The sequence below is a fragment of the Temnothorax americanus genome, unplaced genomic scaffold, assembly GCF_048541705.1.
Source record: "Temnothorax americanus isolate GAGA-0224 unplaced genomic scaffold, ASM4854170v1 Scaffold37, whole genome shotgun sequence".
Lineage (NCBI taxonomy): Eukaryota > Metazoa > Arthropoda > Insecta > Hymenoptera > Formicidae > Temnothorax > Temnothorax americanus.
Window position 1 is genome coordinate 1,302,048 of NW_027509515.1, and position 16,672 is coordinate 1,318,719.

The window sequence follows — 16,672 nt, forward strand, 5'->3', positions numbered from 1 at the left end:
GTTATTTTGATTCGATAAAACATTTTCTAAGACGTCATCTTTAAAGCGAAGAAAGTTGGGTTTTTCTATTAAAAAAATAATTAATAAAATGTATCCTATCATTTTTCAATGATCGGAATTATAAATTATCATTTAAAGTTCAGTCCGAGAATGGAGTGACGACTCCGCCCCGACAATTTTGACATTTCAATTTTTGCACCTTTGTCATTTTCACTCATCTATACCAGTTGAACAAAGCGACATAGACCAAAAATGTCCGTATAAATTTTGCAGCCAAGGGTTCACTCTTTACAACGGTATACCACATTTTACTAAAATTATTTGTTTTGTTGTTAAAAATCGGCACCGAAAAAAATAGTGACAACCGTTTCTCCTATTTATTTCGTTAAAAATTTTTTTTTCTTAGTGTAGAAATATTCATAATGACGAGGTCAGAAGATGACAAAAATATCAATCAACCAATCATTGACGCATCGACATCAAATCGACTTATTCGATTTGACTAATCATTTCTGGCTAGGTCTTAATGGAAACTCTTAAAATTTTATTAAAAGAGTAAATATACAAATGCAGAAAATGTCTCAAAATTGACATTGGATATCGGCATATCGTCCGAGATTCACCATAAAATGCTTTAGTGAGAATTCAAGCAAATCTAAATCCTCACGTACATTAGTAAAGTCGATAGAATGGTGACTCATATCATAATCAGCTGATTCAAGGCTGAGAATACCCTATCGAGCCATCCAACGGAAATAAAGCGTTTTCATCGATGTCGCCCGGTAATAAAGTACGCAAATGAGGTCGTGGGAAGAAGAGAGAGAGAGAGAGAGAGAGAGAGAGAGGAGTGAGAGAGAGAAAGAGAAGATACGAGTTCTCTCTCTTTCTCTCTCATGAATTTTCCGTCGGTGTATTTTGCAGCTTCAAATCCCAAAACAGCACTCGCGACGCGGAAAAGAGAGACAGCGAGTGGTGGGCCATATCTCACCTGGCGTGGAACACTAAATGCCGCGTTTCAACGTGCGAATTAAGATTTATCGCGGCCGCCGTTTGACCAAGAAGCCTTTTCGCGCCGCCGTAAAGTCTCGACGAAGACTTATGGGTCTCGGTTACCCCGCTGCAACGCGTCGTCCACGTTGCTACTGAATCCCGGACGAGAGTTCGTCCGATCTTAGGATTCTGACTTTCGTCTTTAAGCACAACTCCAACTTAATTAATCCCAAATTGTTGTGCACTATTACGTTCTAAAGCGTTATCGGCGCGAAAACTTTATCGAAACCATAAAGATTCTCTCGTGACTGGGACTTTGTTTGGAATTTCTTTGAGAATCACGGAGAAGACGGAGAAGTCTTGAAACTTGACGAGAACACCCCTGCAATCGCGCGAATTGTCTTAATGTAGGCGACACTCACTTGGCACAACTGGCGTCGTTCATCATTTGGAAGAACAGCTAGAAATGCTTACCCGAGCGAGCGATTACACTTCTCACGCGGCCGGTCCCGGAAAAATCTATCTTAACTAGATGATTATAAATCAATCACCCGTTTAGCGAGACCGTAAAGTCGCGTAGAGTTTCTACCGTCTATTTCTACACGAGATATACGTTACATACGAGGTTACATATATACATATAAAATAAACGTTTCATCGCAGTGTGCAACGTACGTGGATTTATCAAATAAAATAGAAATTTAAATCTGTAACTAAACAACGTTAATAATTTTTGGAATTTGATACTTATACAAATATTCTTCACAGAGAATCCTTTAAAGATAAATATTTTTTTAGTCTAAATAAACGCAATTTAATGCAAATTTTTATCAGAAACAGTGCTTTCAATGTATTTATAAAAATGCAACAACAATTTTTATTAAAAACAGTGCTTTCAACGTATTCATAAAAATGCAACAACAAAAATTAAAAAAAAAATAGATATGTTAATACCTAATTATTTACAGCGTTATAAAGATATTTTTAAAGAATTTCAATTAATTATTTCGTCAGGGGAATAATATAATCATTTCGAGCGAAAGTAAGCTTAGAACATAATGATACCGTTCGAGTCGCGTGCTTGCTTCGGCGAAAGTAATCGAAGCGAAACGCGAGCGATTAGGCGAGTCGACTGGACTCAGCGTTATCGGTTATCCAGATCGGGTAACCGTGAACCTGAATTCGAGAACGAGACTTGTCTTAACCGGTATGTTGTACATACAGTGCGAATGAGATATTCGCTCTATATCATACACGCCTGGTCACTTTATCGTCACATTCAGAGTACATTCCTTGTTAGAGGAAGGGCAGAGGACAGGTTTATATCCACTAAACTCTTGTGGACTGGATTACATTTTACTACAATGTCTGTCACGTTAATCGTCCCGCGATCGCGCAATAGCAACAAACCCGCGTATGTGATTGTAGCGTCATATGCAAGAGCGCGAAATTTAGGGCGCGTTAACGTTAAGAAATATCTGACCCGCGCATCTTTCCACTGACAGGTTTTAACATTCAACGATTTATCGGATGTCCGTTTCCTGCGTATATGTTCTTTTATTTAACGCGCTATATAAGCTTCACAACGGATGCCGGTGTGTGTTCGCCGATGATATTTATAGCCGATGAAATATCGATGCTTTATACGCCGCATATGAAGATGGATGTGCGTGCATACAAATTTCAAGGCCTTTACCCGGCCGTTGAGTTAAATTAACATTACGTCTTGTAATTTAACTGAAACAATAGGGGTATTCAAATAAGTTAAAGTTTAACGGTTTGACAGGTTATGTCGGGTTAAGGTCGAGTAAAAAGTTAATTAATTAACTTTGGGCGCGCTACTTTTTAAGGTTATGCAAAATACACAAGTGACTCATTAACCTATCACATTAATTTTTGGATTAAAAGTTTAAAAATTAACTTTTTACCCGACATTAACCCGACATAACCTGTCAAACCGTTAAACTTTAACTTATTTGAATACCCCTGTTGTGTTATTTGGAAAAAGTTCTATATACGTACCGAATGACGTTACCATATTACGGACATTCGTCACGAATCGTCAAATGAAACGTCTTTAATATTATTCTCTGCGGCGCGCCGGTCGCTTCGTAAATTTTTCGAGAAACGTTTGCGAGACGGCTGAGTTGCGCCAGCGACGAGTCAGAAGCAAGGGGAACTGAAATTAATCTAAATTAAGTAATGACGCTCTCTTGCTCGCTAAGAACATCGCGACGTCGGCGTTAGAGGCTCAAATTGCCGCAGCCCAGTGGCGTATTTCAACAAAACCGAAACGGCAAAAAATTCCCCGATTTTTTGGAGATCCTATCGTGAATACAAAAATGTACTCCTTTTTATTTTCATCGCCATATTAATGTTCCTCATAATATTCATAAATTTAGAACAAACGTATTCCTTTTTATCAACATTTGTTCGAACCATGACCGTCGATTCAGATCGAGTAGTCCCAATCATTTTTCGGACTTAGGATTAAAACTTTTAAATGATTAATTTAAAATTCATGTCAACGGAATAATTACGAAAAAATGACAAAAAACAAAGAACAACTTATTTTTATGCATTTCTCGTTAATTAGTGTAACTGATTCGAATATTTCCGAGATGTATGTATACCGATACTGAACTGTAAATATTACGCTTATTGTTGCGACTGCCGCCACTTTCGTTTGCTCTCTTTCCTCTTCAGCCTTTCTCGCGGTCTTGCGTCTCCACGGTATCGCAGCATCTGCTGGGCGTCTCCTGATTAATTAATCGACTCGTTTGTCTGACCCTCTACTTACACTCTGCCTTTCTTTATACGTTGCTTCTATACGTTTCATGGACAACACGCGCTGTTTTGACACAATAAAATCGATATATGAATATTATAAAAAGTATCGGGATCAAATACAATAAACTCCAAGCTTCAAGATAATGAAACTTGACACATCACTCATTGTCAGTAATCCATTATCCTGCTATTACTGCATATTTAATGCTTTAATCCGTGAAATTTAACACTTTAATTCGCGCGCTCTCCTTTCAATATTATTAACTGCTGTTCTCGAAAACGATCGGTGTTTTGTCTGCGATGCCATATGAAATCTGAACGGGCCGCGTTACCGTCTTGGCCAAACAATAATTCACAGTGAAAGATAATGACAATCTGACACCGTCGGTGACGGTGCTCAAAGCAAAAAAGACGGGTTGGCACCATTTCAGTCATTTCTAATTCTGTCGACCAGACATCAGCTAGCCGATTTACTAATCGACCAGCGTTCGTCGGTTGACCGGTAACACTTGAAATTTCGTCCTAAATGGTTTTACGTTAAAATTTCCCTACCGCTTGTCCATGGTATCCTGTTACCCGCGATGACTCGCGAATGATCTATCGAGTGTCGCGCAGTCGCGCACGTGAGCGCGCCATAAATTGCACGCTGCGAAAAGCTATTTTTGCGGAAACTACGGGAGCGTTAATTGCTGCAGACAAGTCAATCCCACGTAGCTTGCCGCAGTATAGCGAGTTAATTAACCACCACGTCAGAATCTCTTACTAAAGCGCGGTCCTAGAATCTGGCTTCGGATCCTCGGCGCTTCGCATTTCGCTTCCCTCTCTCTCTCTCTCTCTCTCTCTCTCTGTCTCTCTTTCTCCGTTCCTCTCTCTTCCGCGTGTAATACATATCTACCCACCCGCCTATCTCTATCTCTATCTGCGAAAACGTAAGCTGGGACCATCGCCAACTTCACCCAACCACGACCCGACGGCTTCGTGCTCGGTCGCTGTTTGACTTACCGACATAACGATTTTGCCAAAACTTCGCGCCGTTCAAACACCGCCTACTAGGAACGTTTCCGTGTATTTTGACGCTTTGACCCTGCAGACGCATAAACAACCGTGAAGTTGTATAGCAGGCAGATTCGAGATCCCCGCGTATCTCGCGCCTCATTGCCCGGAAATTGAAACGCATCCTGAAAATTTGTCCGGAAAACTGGGAAAACGCTCTGGTGATATGAAGAAACTGGGCAAAAAAAACGGAAGACAAGTAGTATCCGAACAATTACTGTTGCCGGTAATTTTATTCGCGATAAAACCGTGTCACGCGCAAATAAAATAGCCCCCACCCCCCCCCTTCCGTGTGAAGTGCAGCTCGCGTTAAGCTCGCCGTAGGTGTCTTTCAAAAGCTACGACAAGCACGAAATCCAGAGCGCGCGGCGCAGAGGGGTTCGCAGATTATGTTTTTAAAAAGCGCGGCGTATCATTTACGGCGCGAATTAATCACGAACTCGGTTGCACGCGGCGATAACAAGCTTTTTGCGTTCTTTCTCCTTTTTTCTTTCGTAAACAGTCACGAGTGTGTTGCCCGCCGCGACGCGGCGGCCGGGGCCGTCGGCGGGCAGGGAACGCAATTTTTCGCAGGCAATATGTTCGTTTTAATCCGTATGTACGTTACGATTTAAATTGGATATCTCGCCGCGGATATTAAATTGAATCATATATCGGCGCCCTTAGTCACGGATATTCCGCGAAATAAATCTAGTTACGGTGCGAAAGCTGAAACTTTTCCACGACAATTCGATTATAGCCGTCCTGACGTTTCGGTACAAGTTTTAATTTTTATCCCGCGCAGATGGCGGAATTAGATAGCCTTCATTAAAACTTGGACGCGATATATCACGCTCTATTGGCTGAAGGAAGGTCGCGTCCGGGTCTTTTTCGTTTAAAAACGATAGCTATAAACGTCCTTAGTAATGAGATCGTTACCGAATGTAATAGTAACAATAAGGCTACAAAAAAAAGAGAGAGATACAAAGAATATCGCTGGCCGCGTATTTCTTTCTCACTATTAATATTCCTCGATGAATTCCACGTCCGTCTTTCCTTATTGAAAGGAATTGAAGGAACCTATCGGGAAGTGACGATGGAAATGGAACGACCTACGTGGAATGGTAAGTGGAAAACGAAAGTCGTTACGCGACGTGGAAATTTTTACCGTGCGGAATACAAAATGCACTTACAACGACTTACAAAGCTGCAATGTCGAGCTTCGACGCAAATGATAACATTACGGCGGGTAATGACGATGCAATTTGTGTCGATAGAGTAAAGAGTAAAACGACCAATATTATCGCATCGACCCTCGTGTCGGCCATCACCTCGCCGTTGTCTCACGCGCGGAGTACACGTATCGACAATATCGCGTGACCTTAAAGTCGCCTGCCACCCCGGTATCCCGTGCGCTCTCGTTTTTTTTCCCTCCCCGACGACACGTTAAAAGAAAAATAAATGGTTCTAAGTGGAGAATAGCACGATCTAAATATACAGGCATATAGGCACGCGGCCGTGCTTTTAAGCGAATCAATAAATATCGTTCGCCAGATAGAATCCCAGACCGTTATATACTTTCCTATGTCTGCTGTAGGTATTCTTCTTTTCGCACACCGCACCGCCTCCATCGGAGCACTGTTTTTTTCGCGGATAAATCTCCTACGCGAGAATGGAGCGCGGGGGGAAAGCTCCGAAATCATGCATCACGCTTTAAACGTAGTGCGTGCGGCAGGTGTGGTTACATTACCGTTATTAATCCAGCGTTAATTAATGGCGCGGGGAAAGAGGGGGAAGGGCGCTGCAGCGAAAGCGGACAAAGAACGATCGTTCCACCCCCTCCGTTCGTCGACGCGAATTTAAGGAGCGATCATTCTTCAGGCCTTGCGGTCACTCCGGTGGCCGCGAAATCCGTGGCACGAAAATCCAGATTCCAAGATTACAGTGGGTTTCACTTGCTGCCTCACCCGCACACGCAATCCGTCCGTCGAACGTATATATAGTGTTCGTAAGCGTGATTTCTCGAATTTCGTCGTGTACGACTCGAGAATATCGATCGTATTTAATTTTATTATATAACAAAACTTTCTCAGGTGACAAACTACGTCGTTCGATAATTCGATAAAGTCCGCAAATGCGCTCCCTGCATGCAACCGTGACATTTGCACAATTTTGCAAATGAGATTTACGTAGCTAAATTTACGGTGTTCGCATCGAAACGAAACGGGGATTGCGGGACCGAAATGATGCGGCGAGACTTTTCTCACGGAAAGATTCGGACTTACACGAAGGAACTTGTTCGCGAGGTGAATCTTTACGGCCGGCGGGTTAGGTGTCTCGCCGCAACGAAATCAAAATTACTTTCCTTCATTTTCCAGGAGGAGGAACGCCCCGGAGGAACGTCCAATTAAAACTCATTTTACAAATTTCACGTTTTACCCTCCTTTCATTCCTGTTACGAGGATAAACTTTGAAATTTTTGATTTAATAACTGTTAACCGATTTACGTTTATGCGCGTGGCTCTCTCCCTTTGACGCGATTCTAAACAAAACTCAATTTCCCAGGCAAGCTTGACCAGCGAGCATTGCATATTTCCAAAATATGGATACCTGCAGGCGAATCTATTCGTTAGCGAATCAATTCTCGTAATTCCAAATCTACGCGACACGGTAATCCGATCGGAAGGTATAATGTTTCGAATATTGGAAATTTGATCAACGTTGGTCTGCCTGGCTTTACGATGGAGGCCCGTAATTACGTTAATGGCGAATCGTGGTAGATGGTAATATCGATTACGCTAACGTACCGCACGGCTCTTTTAGAACCGCGCGGCAAAAGGCGAATTTGTGAGACCTTATCGGGCCTGTGTATATCGGGACACCTCGCCAATTTCCAGCGCCAAACGTTCCCCCGAAATGATTTTCGCCGACAGCTTATACGCTCGCGGGGTGGGTCGTAGAAAACACGCGGAAACGCGTCCAAGCCGTCCAAATGATTCCGATTGCGGCGAAAAGACGACTTTCAAAAAAATTCGTTTCTCGTGTATCGCAGAAATTACGCCACTCGAAGGTGGCGCGCGCGGTGCGCCACAAACGACTGTTTTTTTTCTCTCGCTTTCTTTCTTTCTCTCTCTCTCTCTCCCCCACACCGACATCGTCGACCGTAAAGGCAAATTAAATTATCTCGCCGCAAGTGCGGAAATTTTATCCTTCGCGTCTGAGCGTATTTTACAACGCGGCGGGAGGAACAAAAAGCGCGGACGATCGCCCGGGCTCGCGCGCGAGAAAGAAACGAGGGAATGGAATTAAAAAAAAAAAGAAAAGAACAAAAGATACAAATGTAATTTCCAATGCGTTTGAATACTAACGGGCAAAACAAACGTCCCGCCGTTGCAAAAAGCTTACGCGCCGACAACATTCGAAAACACTTGCTGAATTCGCGGCGAGCGAGCAACGTCGATATTGTGCACGGTACAGACTGGGAATACCCATTGTTCGACATTGTTGGCACGTATATTCCCCTTCTTCAACGATGATTGATAACCGACTTCGCTGATGGTGTAAGTTCGCGTGCACGCGAGCCGCATACATTAGCGATAATAATGCGTATCGCGGGCGAATCGCGCGGGGCACGCACTTCCACAGCCGCGCTCTCGGAAGCGGCACACGGACGCGCTCCGTCAGGGATGGCCATTTCTCGCGGCGTTTTATACATCTATCCGACCGCCGCTAATGACACCGTCACTTCATTCCCGCGGAGATAGCGGACGAATCTTCTGGATGTGTTCACGCGAGTCATTAAGTCTAATTATAATCACGCGTAATTAACCCTCTGTCTGAGCCAAAATGGATATCCGCTCGTAACTGTGAAACTTGCAAGCCCGCCGGTAAATATTAAAATAAACGATGTTTATCAAAATGACTGTAAAATCGTCAACTACAATGTAGACAGATGTTTTGTAGTTTTAAGCAAGTCTGTCACGACAAGATGAACGAATTGGGTGGGAGTCAACCTGAAACTCGAGATTCCCCTTATGTTTATTCATTATTTGTTAAAACTGTTTGCTTTCCTCGTGAGTTGAGAACCCCGACTTCGGTTTATATCGCGGAACGAGCATTCCGCCGGTTCTACGAATGAATAGAGGAGGCAAGCGAGGCAGAGCTTCGCGCATACGTGCACCCATTGGGACTCGCTGTACCCGCCGAGAGACCGGCACCTATGTGCCCTCCCCCATAGAAACAGCGGGCCGTATTGTGCGACTCGATGTGTCTACAAGTTGCGCGAGATAAGTGCTGAATAGGTTCGTTTATTGAACTTCCACACTCTTCGAACCTTCGCCACCGTCGATTTTCCGAGCCTCCCTTCCCCTCTCCTCTTCTTGTTTGCACGCGATACCGTGACAGCACAATTTTTCGTTCGATCGGATAAAGTAATAAAACATATTTTATATAATTTCAATAATTTTCGCAATATCCCCCTTTAAAGCAGATATAATTAATAAACCTGGCCTCCAAAATAATGTCGCATAATATTTTGCATAATTATCGCGATGATAAACAAGTTTATAGCTGTCATCGAAATACCTGCGTCACGATGATTATATCCGCGATTATTATTCACTCAATATTACAACGTGGCGATGCAAACGTTTTTACAACCGGCACATTTATTTGTTAGTGCATATTACGAATATACGGGGAATATTCAATGCTATCGTAATCCGGCAAACCCATCTGGCATCCGTTAGTCCGTCTGTGAAAATAATCGGCGTTTGAAACAGTCGCATTCCTAGAACGACGGCGCAGTTTAGCGATACGTCTAATCTATACGTATCTTGGGACAGACTGCCATAACGCCAGTGTATGTGCATCGTAAATGTCGCATCGGCCATTACGAGCCGATGCTTACAGAATATCTTGGCGAAATGCTACGAAGCTCTATTTGGCTCTGCATCAATATGTTCCTAAGCTTCCTCAAATTGGCGTCCAAAAGACGCTCTCCTCCTTGAGATTCCTATACGTAAGACAGGAATATACATCGTCTTACGTTTTAACGCTCATATTAATCAACAAATTATAAGAAAATTTGCGATGTTAATTTCTTTACGAAATTAAAAACAAAGTCTGCAGATATTGCAGCACAAATTAAAATCTATTTAAAAAAAATACAATACCCACACATAAGAAAAACTTAAACGAATAATTCCAATCAAAAATTCATTAATTTCCATTAATTTTCATTAATTTTCAGGATTATTTAATAAAACTAAATATTCGATGCGAATTTTGCAGAAAATTAAATATTTCGGGACGATTACAAGTCAGATGGCGCGTGGACTTGATGTTTGTTTTTATAACGTAACATTGTGTAAAGCTCATCGCTCCGTACACAAGGTCGCCGCGCTACCATTCGAGTGCCGACAAGCGAACTGGATATAGACGTGGCGCGTGCCGCTCCGTCTTGATCGTCGCGTTATCCCTCGAGATGCGATAACAAGAATTTGAGAATGCCAGAACGCTATTATATCCTTACACAATTATTATAATAAAAGCCATTTATTGGTCGCGTAATCAATAATTCGTAATAAGCGACGACTCTTTATCAGAGCATACATCTTACGTGATGATTCATTCGAAGCAGAGATCGAGGCGATACAGAACAGAAATCATCAATTTCGTGATACTTATACGCGATAATTGCTTGCTTAGCGACACTTGGGTTCATAAATCTCTCTACTAATACCTTGAGCCATCGAGATTTACATGTGCAGATTTTGTTACTGTTTCCGGATTGAGAGCGCGGAATGAGCGTCATCGAATAAGTGATTCGAGAATCAAAGATTACGGAGCTCGCCATATCGACAATTTATTAATTAGTTTGTAGTATTGAATAAGCATTGAATAAGCATTGGGCATTTACTTATTTTATAATTCACTGTAAATATCTTTAAGGCTGACGAACTGACTGGGAGTTTATTTCTTTTCTTTAACCATATTCAGAGGTACAATTTTGATGTGGCAGTACTTTGACTGCAAATTGGATGATATCCTAACAATGGGGAAAATATAAGCATTTATTGTAATAATGATAAGATATTCAAAATTCTGCCACGAGTCGAGATGACTTACACGACGAACACATTCCATGCATTGAAGTCCCGTTTTCATGCACCGACAAAGCGTGCCACGGTTAATCTTCGCATCTTAATTAATCTTAATTTCGGAATACCGTATGAAATGTCGCGCAATCGTCGTATCTTGATAATTAGTTAGCGCGCGATCGTAATTAACCGCGTTTCCTCGAATGTTGTGTTACGGTAAATTGAGCGAGTGCGAGTGTGTGCGAATCTCAACAATCGTAGGAATCTCTCGAAGGAAAAGGAAGAGGCCTATACGAGGCATCGGGCAACGGCGAAGCGACCTTGATGGGTGAGTAATTTATTATTTAATTATTTACACATTAATTCTTACTCGCGAGATCGATATCGTTCTTTCCCATTCGTTCGTATCGTTTATTTAGTCGATTTAAAAATAGAAATCGGAGGGAAAGAGATTTTTATCTGCAAAACTTCATAAAAGTTACACACTCGAAAAAACATTATCTTTGTAAACTGATTGCCGAGGCTTTTCGCGAGGAATCTGGAATTCGACACCGCGAAACCGCGGCGCAGCGCGGCGGACGATCTCCGCGCGATCGCGGATGCGGACGGGCGTTGTCATTTGCATATGCGTGCTCGCGAATAGCTTCAAGTATACGGTCGACGGCGGCGGCGACGACCGCATGTTTATTCAACGCACGGCCGTTCATTTCCCATATGACAATATTGGTCGATAGACGAATCGCTCGTATCCCGCGCTATACACGCGCGACTTGATATGCGAGCTTTCACGCTGCGCCACACATCGGTGATGGATAGGAGACACGGAAAAAAACGTAAACACGTGGCAATGACGTTCTCAAGCATGGATAAAATAAAGCAAATTGAATTATCGTTGGGCTTACTCAGGCGTACATGAGGTTTAATGCGCAAAAGAAAGATATATAAAAAACGCTGAAAATTTTTGTAAAACAGCGTTTTCTTGGGCCAAAATCATTATTACAACTGATTTGACGGTAATTTATTTGAATTTATTTCGCAACATTTCAGAGGAGAAGCTTTGAGAAAATGTTTAGATGCACAAACAATCCTTTTCGATTATTTTCGCTGTCCGCGGTAAGATTCGTTTATTGAAGTTCGGTGATTGCGGAGCTAATAGAAATAACAGCTTCAATTTAAGTTAGCAACACTTTTTGGTACAATACGAAATTCCAAAATCCAGGGTCTCTACTAATCAGTATCGAGCTTCAGGCTACAGAATACCGCGAGCAGAGGCTTTCAAGTTCGAAATAATGGCGAATCGTCGATTATATACCGCTATCGTGGTCATACACCCAACTCCGCTCGGAATACGACGTATTTTAGGATGCATCATTGCAGAGCGCGGACCATTGACGCGGTCAATGGCATCAGCTGTACATAGGTACAGCTACGAGAATTCGTAGAGAAGGTAGATATTGATGTATTTATTGCCCTTATTATATTAATATAAAAATTACTATTTAATTTTTTGACATGAATATAAAACAATAATGAAAAAGTATTTTGAATATGATAAAATACGAAAGCAACAGAAACTAAAAAGAATATATATTTTCATATTCTTTTTACAATTCCAGAATTTGCGAGTCATGAGCGTTTGCATTGCCAGTTCAAGTTCTGTCTAAATATAAATTATTTAATAGCGCGCGCAAAAAAAAACATTTTATGTAAAGTTCTCCTATATAGCAACTTGTTGAAGCACAAAGTGCTTTTATTTCATTTTCGATCTGATAATCGATCGCCTATCGTTATCGGCGTTATCGAAAGAATCACACAATACAATTAATACTTTCTAAATATTGATTGTTCGTAATTAATTTAACGCATATTCCTGATAATGTTAATTAATTATCCGTGCACCGTGATAATATGTGTGTAACGGGGCCCATCAACAAAACAGCACACAAATATGCCATTCCGGAAGGACGACCGTGATCGCGTATAATCGCGCACATTTGGCATGATCAAGATTTTATTGATAGCCCCCCGATAATCCACGATACTCGAAATCAGACGTTACCATGACAACCCCTGAATTAACTTTGATCTCAGGTGGGACGTCCATCGGAAATGTGTCCGCTATTCGTCAATGCCCCGCGTAATCAAGATGGAGAACACTTCAATACCTAATATCCGATCGGTTGATCAGTTTCCAATGTGGCATTGCCGTATACACACGGGGCCAGGGGTTGTGTCGCTACTTCCGACAGGGCTCGATTTCGCGGTTTTACCCTCGGAACATTCCGACGGTAATTACAATGAAATTGTTTAAACAACAAAGACAACGCAAAAAGATTCCGCAACATTATCTTTAATGTAATATAAATAACGAGATTGTGTCGTCTCATTATTTGTGATAAGACAACATCGAGTCTTCTAGAGATACAAATTAATATTCGATGTATTGTGTAACCAGCTGTGTCGAGATAAAATTTCTTAGACCCGAATTAAAGTGCTGATGTAATGAAGGATTAAATCTCTTTAAAAGCATTCGAGCTTGGAATGACGAGAGTAAAGTGGATTATATCGAAACAAAATTCTCCGTCTCTCCCTTTCTTCCCTTCCCCCTCTCACCTTCCTTCTTGATAATGTCTAAAACTTTTCGATTTTCTAATTCGGAACTTCAGCATCCGGTAGATTGTGCTTTTGTCTCTGCGCAAACACGCTTCTCGACAATACCTGTGGCGGTAGTAGCAACAGCAGCAGTAGCAGTAACGGCAGCAGCAGCAACAGTAGCAACAGTAGCAGTAGCAGTAGCATCAGCAATAGTAGCATTCACAGGCTATAGCATGGCGGCTAGCTCACGTCGGCATCGGTACGGAGCCCCAGGTTTGCATACAGCGTGACCGCGGTTGACCGGGTTTTGCGTCGGAAAATTTGCATTGAACGACGCACGCGAGAGCGTGCGCGCGGGTCAACGCGCGTTTTCAGCCCACGCGGCGGACGGGTGTATTGTACATACATACATACGGCCGGGAATGCGCGCAACCTCTTCCTCTCCCTGGTGCACGTCCGCGCGTGTAAACGCGCGTCCGAATAGAATATAGTAGAAAATTATGCATGAGGATTTCGCACGACTCAGCCAGCGCGGCGCGGCGGTCCCCGCGTCGCCGAGTATTCACGTGTTACCGGTAATTTATTCGTCCCCCGTGAACGCGTGTTTCCGGCTCGCGGAAACGATCCGGGAGGATCAACCGGGCGCGAGATAACGTCGGCAAGAAAAGGGACCGACTGGGAATCCAGCCAGGGCATAAATTTTCAGATCCGATCAAAACTACGAGACATCATTAACCCGAGAACGGGCGCTGGGGCTACTTAAACACCCCAGTGTCGCAAAAATGAAGCTCATATCACAGTAATTTCAATGTGCTTCTTTCGTTTTTTAAATATTTTTTTTTGTTTCTCCTTACTTTTTTCGAAAAATGTTGAGTAAATCTGTATACATATTGTCTTCAAATACTGATAAATTGTAAAACAATCCAAAATATGCAATATGTAATGAATAACAATGACTTTTAATTGGAGTGTAAAAGTAGTCTCAGGTGATCGCTTATGTAAAAAAAAAGCGAGGCGCCCGTTCTCGGGTTTGTTATTCGACGAAAATTACGAAACGACATGTATCAGTAAGTCTATTCTATCCTGTCCCAAAATTAATATTTTTATTAACACAAAATTGACTATCGATTATTGATACTTATATAAAATTAATAACTTTAATTTTTTTGCTATCAAAGGTGCGACTTTACTGCAAGCGTGCTGTGCTACGGCCCGACGCGAGCTTGCAACTCGCTTATTGTATTGCAATATTTTTTTACGTTTTTTATCTTTGCGAGAACTGTCTTCGGGCGTACCCATTTTGCAGATGGAATACCGCGAACCGGAAGCAGCGTTTTTTTGCCACGATGGCCGTAGAATCTTTCGTAAAAGGCACATAGAGAAACGCTGACGAGTTCCATTTTCGAAAACACAAAAAAAAAAGTGTGTGTGTGTGTGTGTGTGTGTGTGTGTGAGAGAGAGAGAGAGAGAGAGAGAGAGAGAGAGAGAGAGAGAGAGATCAGCAATCGGAGTTATTCGCGCGCGCGGTGAATCACCCCGGGCCGCTCGCGAGAGAAAGAGATGACCCCTGCGGAAGATAACGCGGTAAGCGCTTGTACGTACCCGATTGCATGCATGCAGGCGTGCATATTTGATCGTGCCGCTGTACAACGGTGACGTTACAAAGGCGACGCGTGACTCACATCGCCATTTATGCCGAGCACGGAATGTAAAATTCAGCGAGCTTACGGATTGTTGTAACTATAAAAGTATATGCACCTGTGACGCCAGGCGCGAAAATGTATATCCGCCGCAATTTGCATAGAATTTTAAAATCAGTTCTCGGCTAGTTCCAGACTCTGACGTGTTAATCGGCAATAAAATACGAACGTCACTCGTCAGTAACGTCACGGGATGTCGACGCGTGCAATGATTTTGCACGGAAGAGGGAGAAAGGTCGGAAAAAGTGTTCCGCGATGCATCTCTACGAAAACTGTGTTAAGTAATCGGGACGACAAATTTTACGCGTCTCTCCCCGGCATTTATACCTGTGCGTGAAGAGTCCATTTATTTCCCTTTACGGACTTGTCGAGCACATCGCTCGTTGCTCAAACGCGCGATTTATGCGACAGAAAGCGTTATCGACGACTTCACGATTTTTTATCTCGCGCCGCGTTATCCGAGATTTCGGGCTTTTCGGGGAGTTTCGGCATTAGCGGTGGCTTTTGCTCGCGGCGCGATTGCACGCGCGGTTCGTTACATCTAGACGATCGTTATTTTTCTGGCCCTCCCGATACAGCTATCGTGCTGCCATGTCCAGCGTATTCGATTTATAACGGGTCTCTCTTTCGGTATCGGGATAATAATGGCGCGTGACATGCACAACACGTAAATGGAGAACAACCCCACTTGAGACGCGGAGACCCGAAATCGTGTCATTAATCGCGGAGCAGGACCCGAAACATACATTTGTGTACAACCTTCGCAGAGTTTTCCGCGAGATCGAGTACGATACATAATTTGCCAATATCAATATATCAACAAAAGAGGGAGCGAGTAAAAACGTAACCTTTATTATTATCCAATCCAATAACTTACTTTCTCGTCGTATTTAAAAAGAATCGTTCAATATCTTTCATTCTACACGCAACTGTTTGCGCAGTTACACGCAATTGTCACGATAGCCGTGTTTTCGAGGAAAATAATTCGCCGCTGCGAATTTATATAGTTTACAAAAGCGCCATACATCGGAGAGCGTAATACAGCTCAAGGCGTGCTCGTGCATGCATTGCTCTCGCGCCACCGGACACCGGCCGCGCTTTTACGCGCGATATCGTCGAATTGACGGGGACGCATCCGTCGTGCGCGCCGTCGGAACGAAGATGGAATAAAGCATTGTCAGTTCGGACCCGTCCATTTTTGACGGGCCATCGCTAAATGCCGGACCTCGCAGCAGCGTGCAAAAAAATTGAGCTTCACGATTGACGCGCGCTGCGAGCTGCGAGACACGCACATGTGGACGCGTCGGTATATCGACGAGATTCGCTGCATAAGAACTGAGACTCGAAAATACATGCGCATTCATGCGATAAATCGATTTTTTTTCCAGCGGAGTTTCCAATAAATATTTTTTTGTTCGCATAATCTCGTTCTGATGTGATCTAAATGCGACGCGCATTTCGTTG

General features: G+C 42.8%; 1 protein-coding gene and 1 long non-coding RNA gene across 3 annotated transcripts in view; both read right to left on the bottom strand.

Annotated features, from left to right (window-relative positions):
• The window catches only part of Heph (polypyrimidine tract-binding protein 1 heph), a 459,111-nt gene that overhangs the window by 342,742 nt on the left and 99,697 nt on the right, over nt 1-16,672 (bottom strand). The window lies entirely within an intron of this gene.
• LOC143902021 (uncharacterized) lies at nt 2,040-3,864 on the bottom strand. Of its 2 annotated transcripts, none has more exons than XR_013258244.1 (3): nt 3,635-3,864; nt 3,013-3,169; nt 2,040-2,531 (listed from the first exon to the last, which is right to left on the bottom strand). It is a non-coding gene; the product is annotated as an uncharacterized LOC143902021 (long non-coding RNA). The 2 variants fall into 2 exon arrangements; XR_013258243.1 differs by having other exon boundaries at nt 2,040-2,727.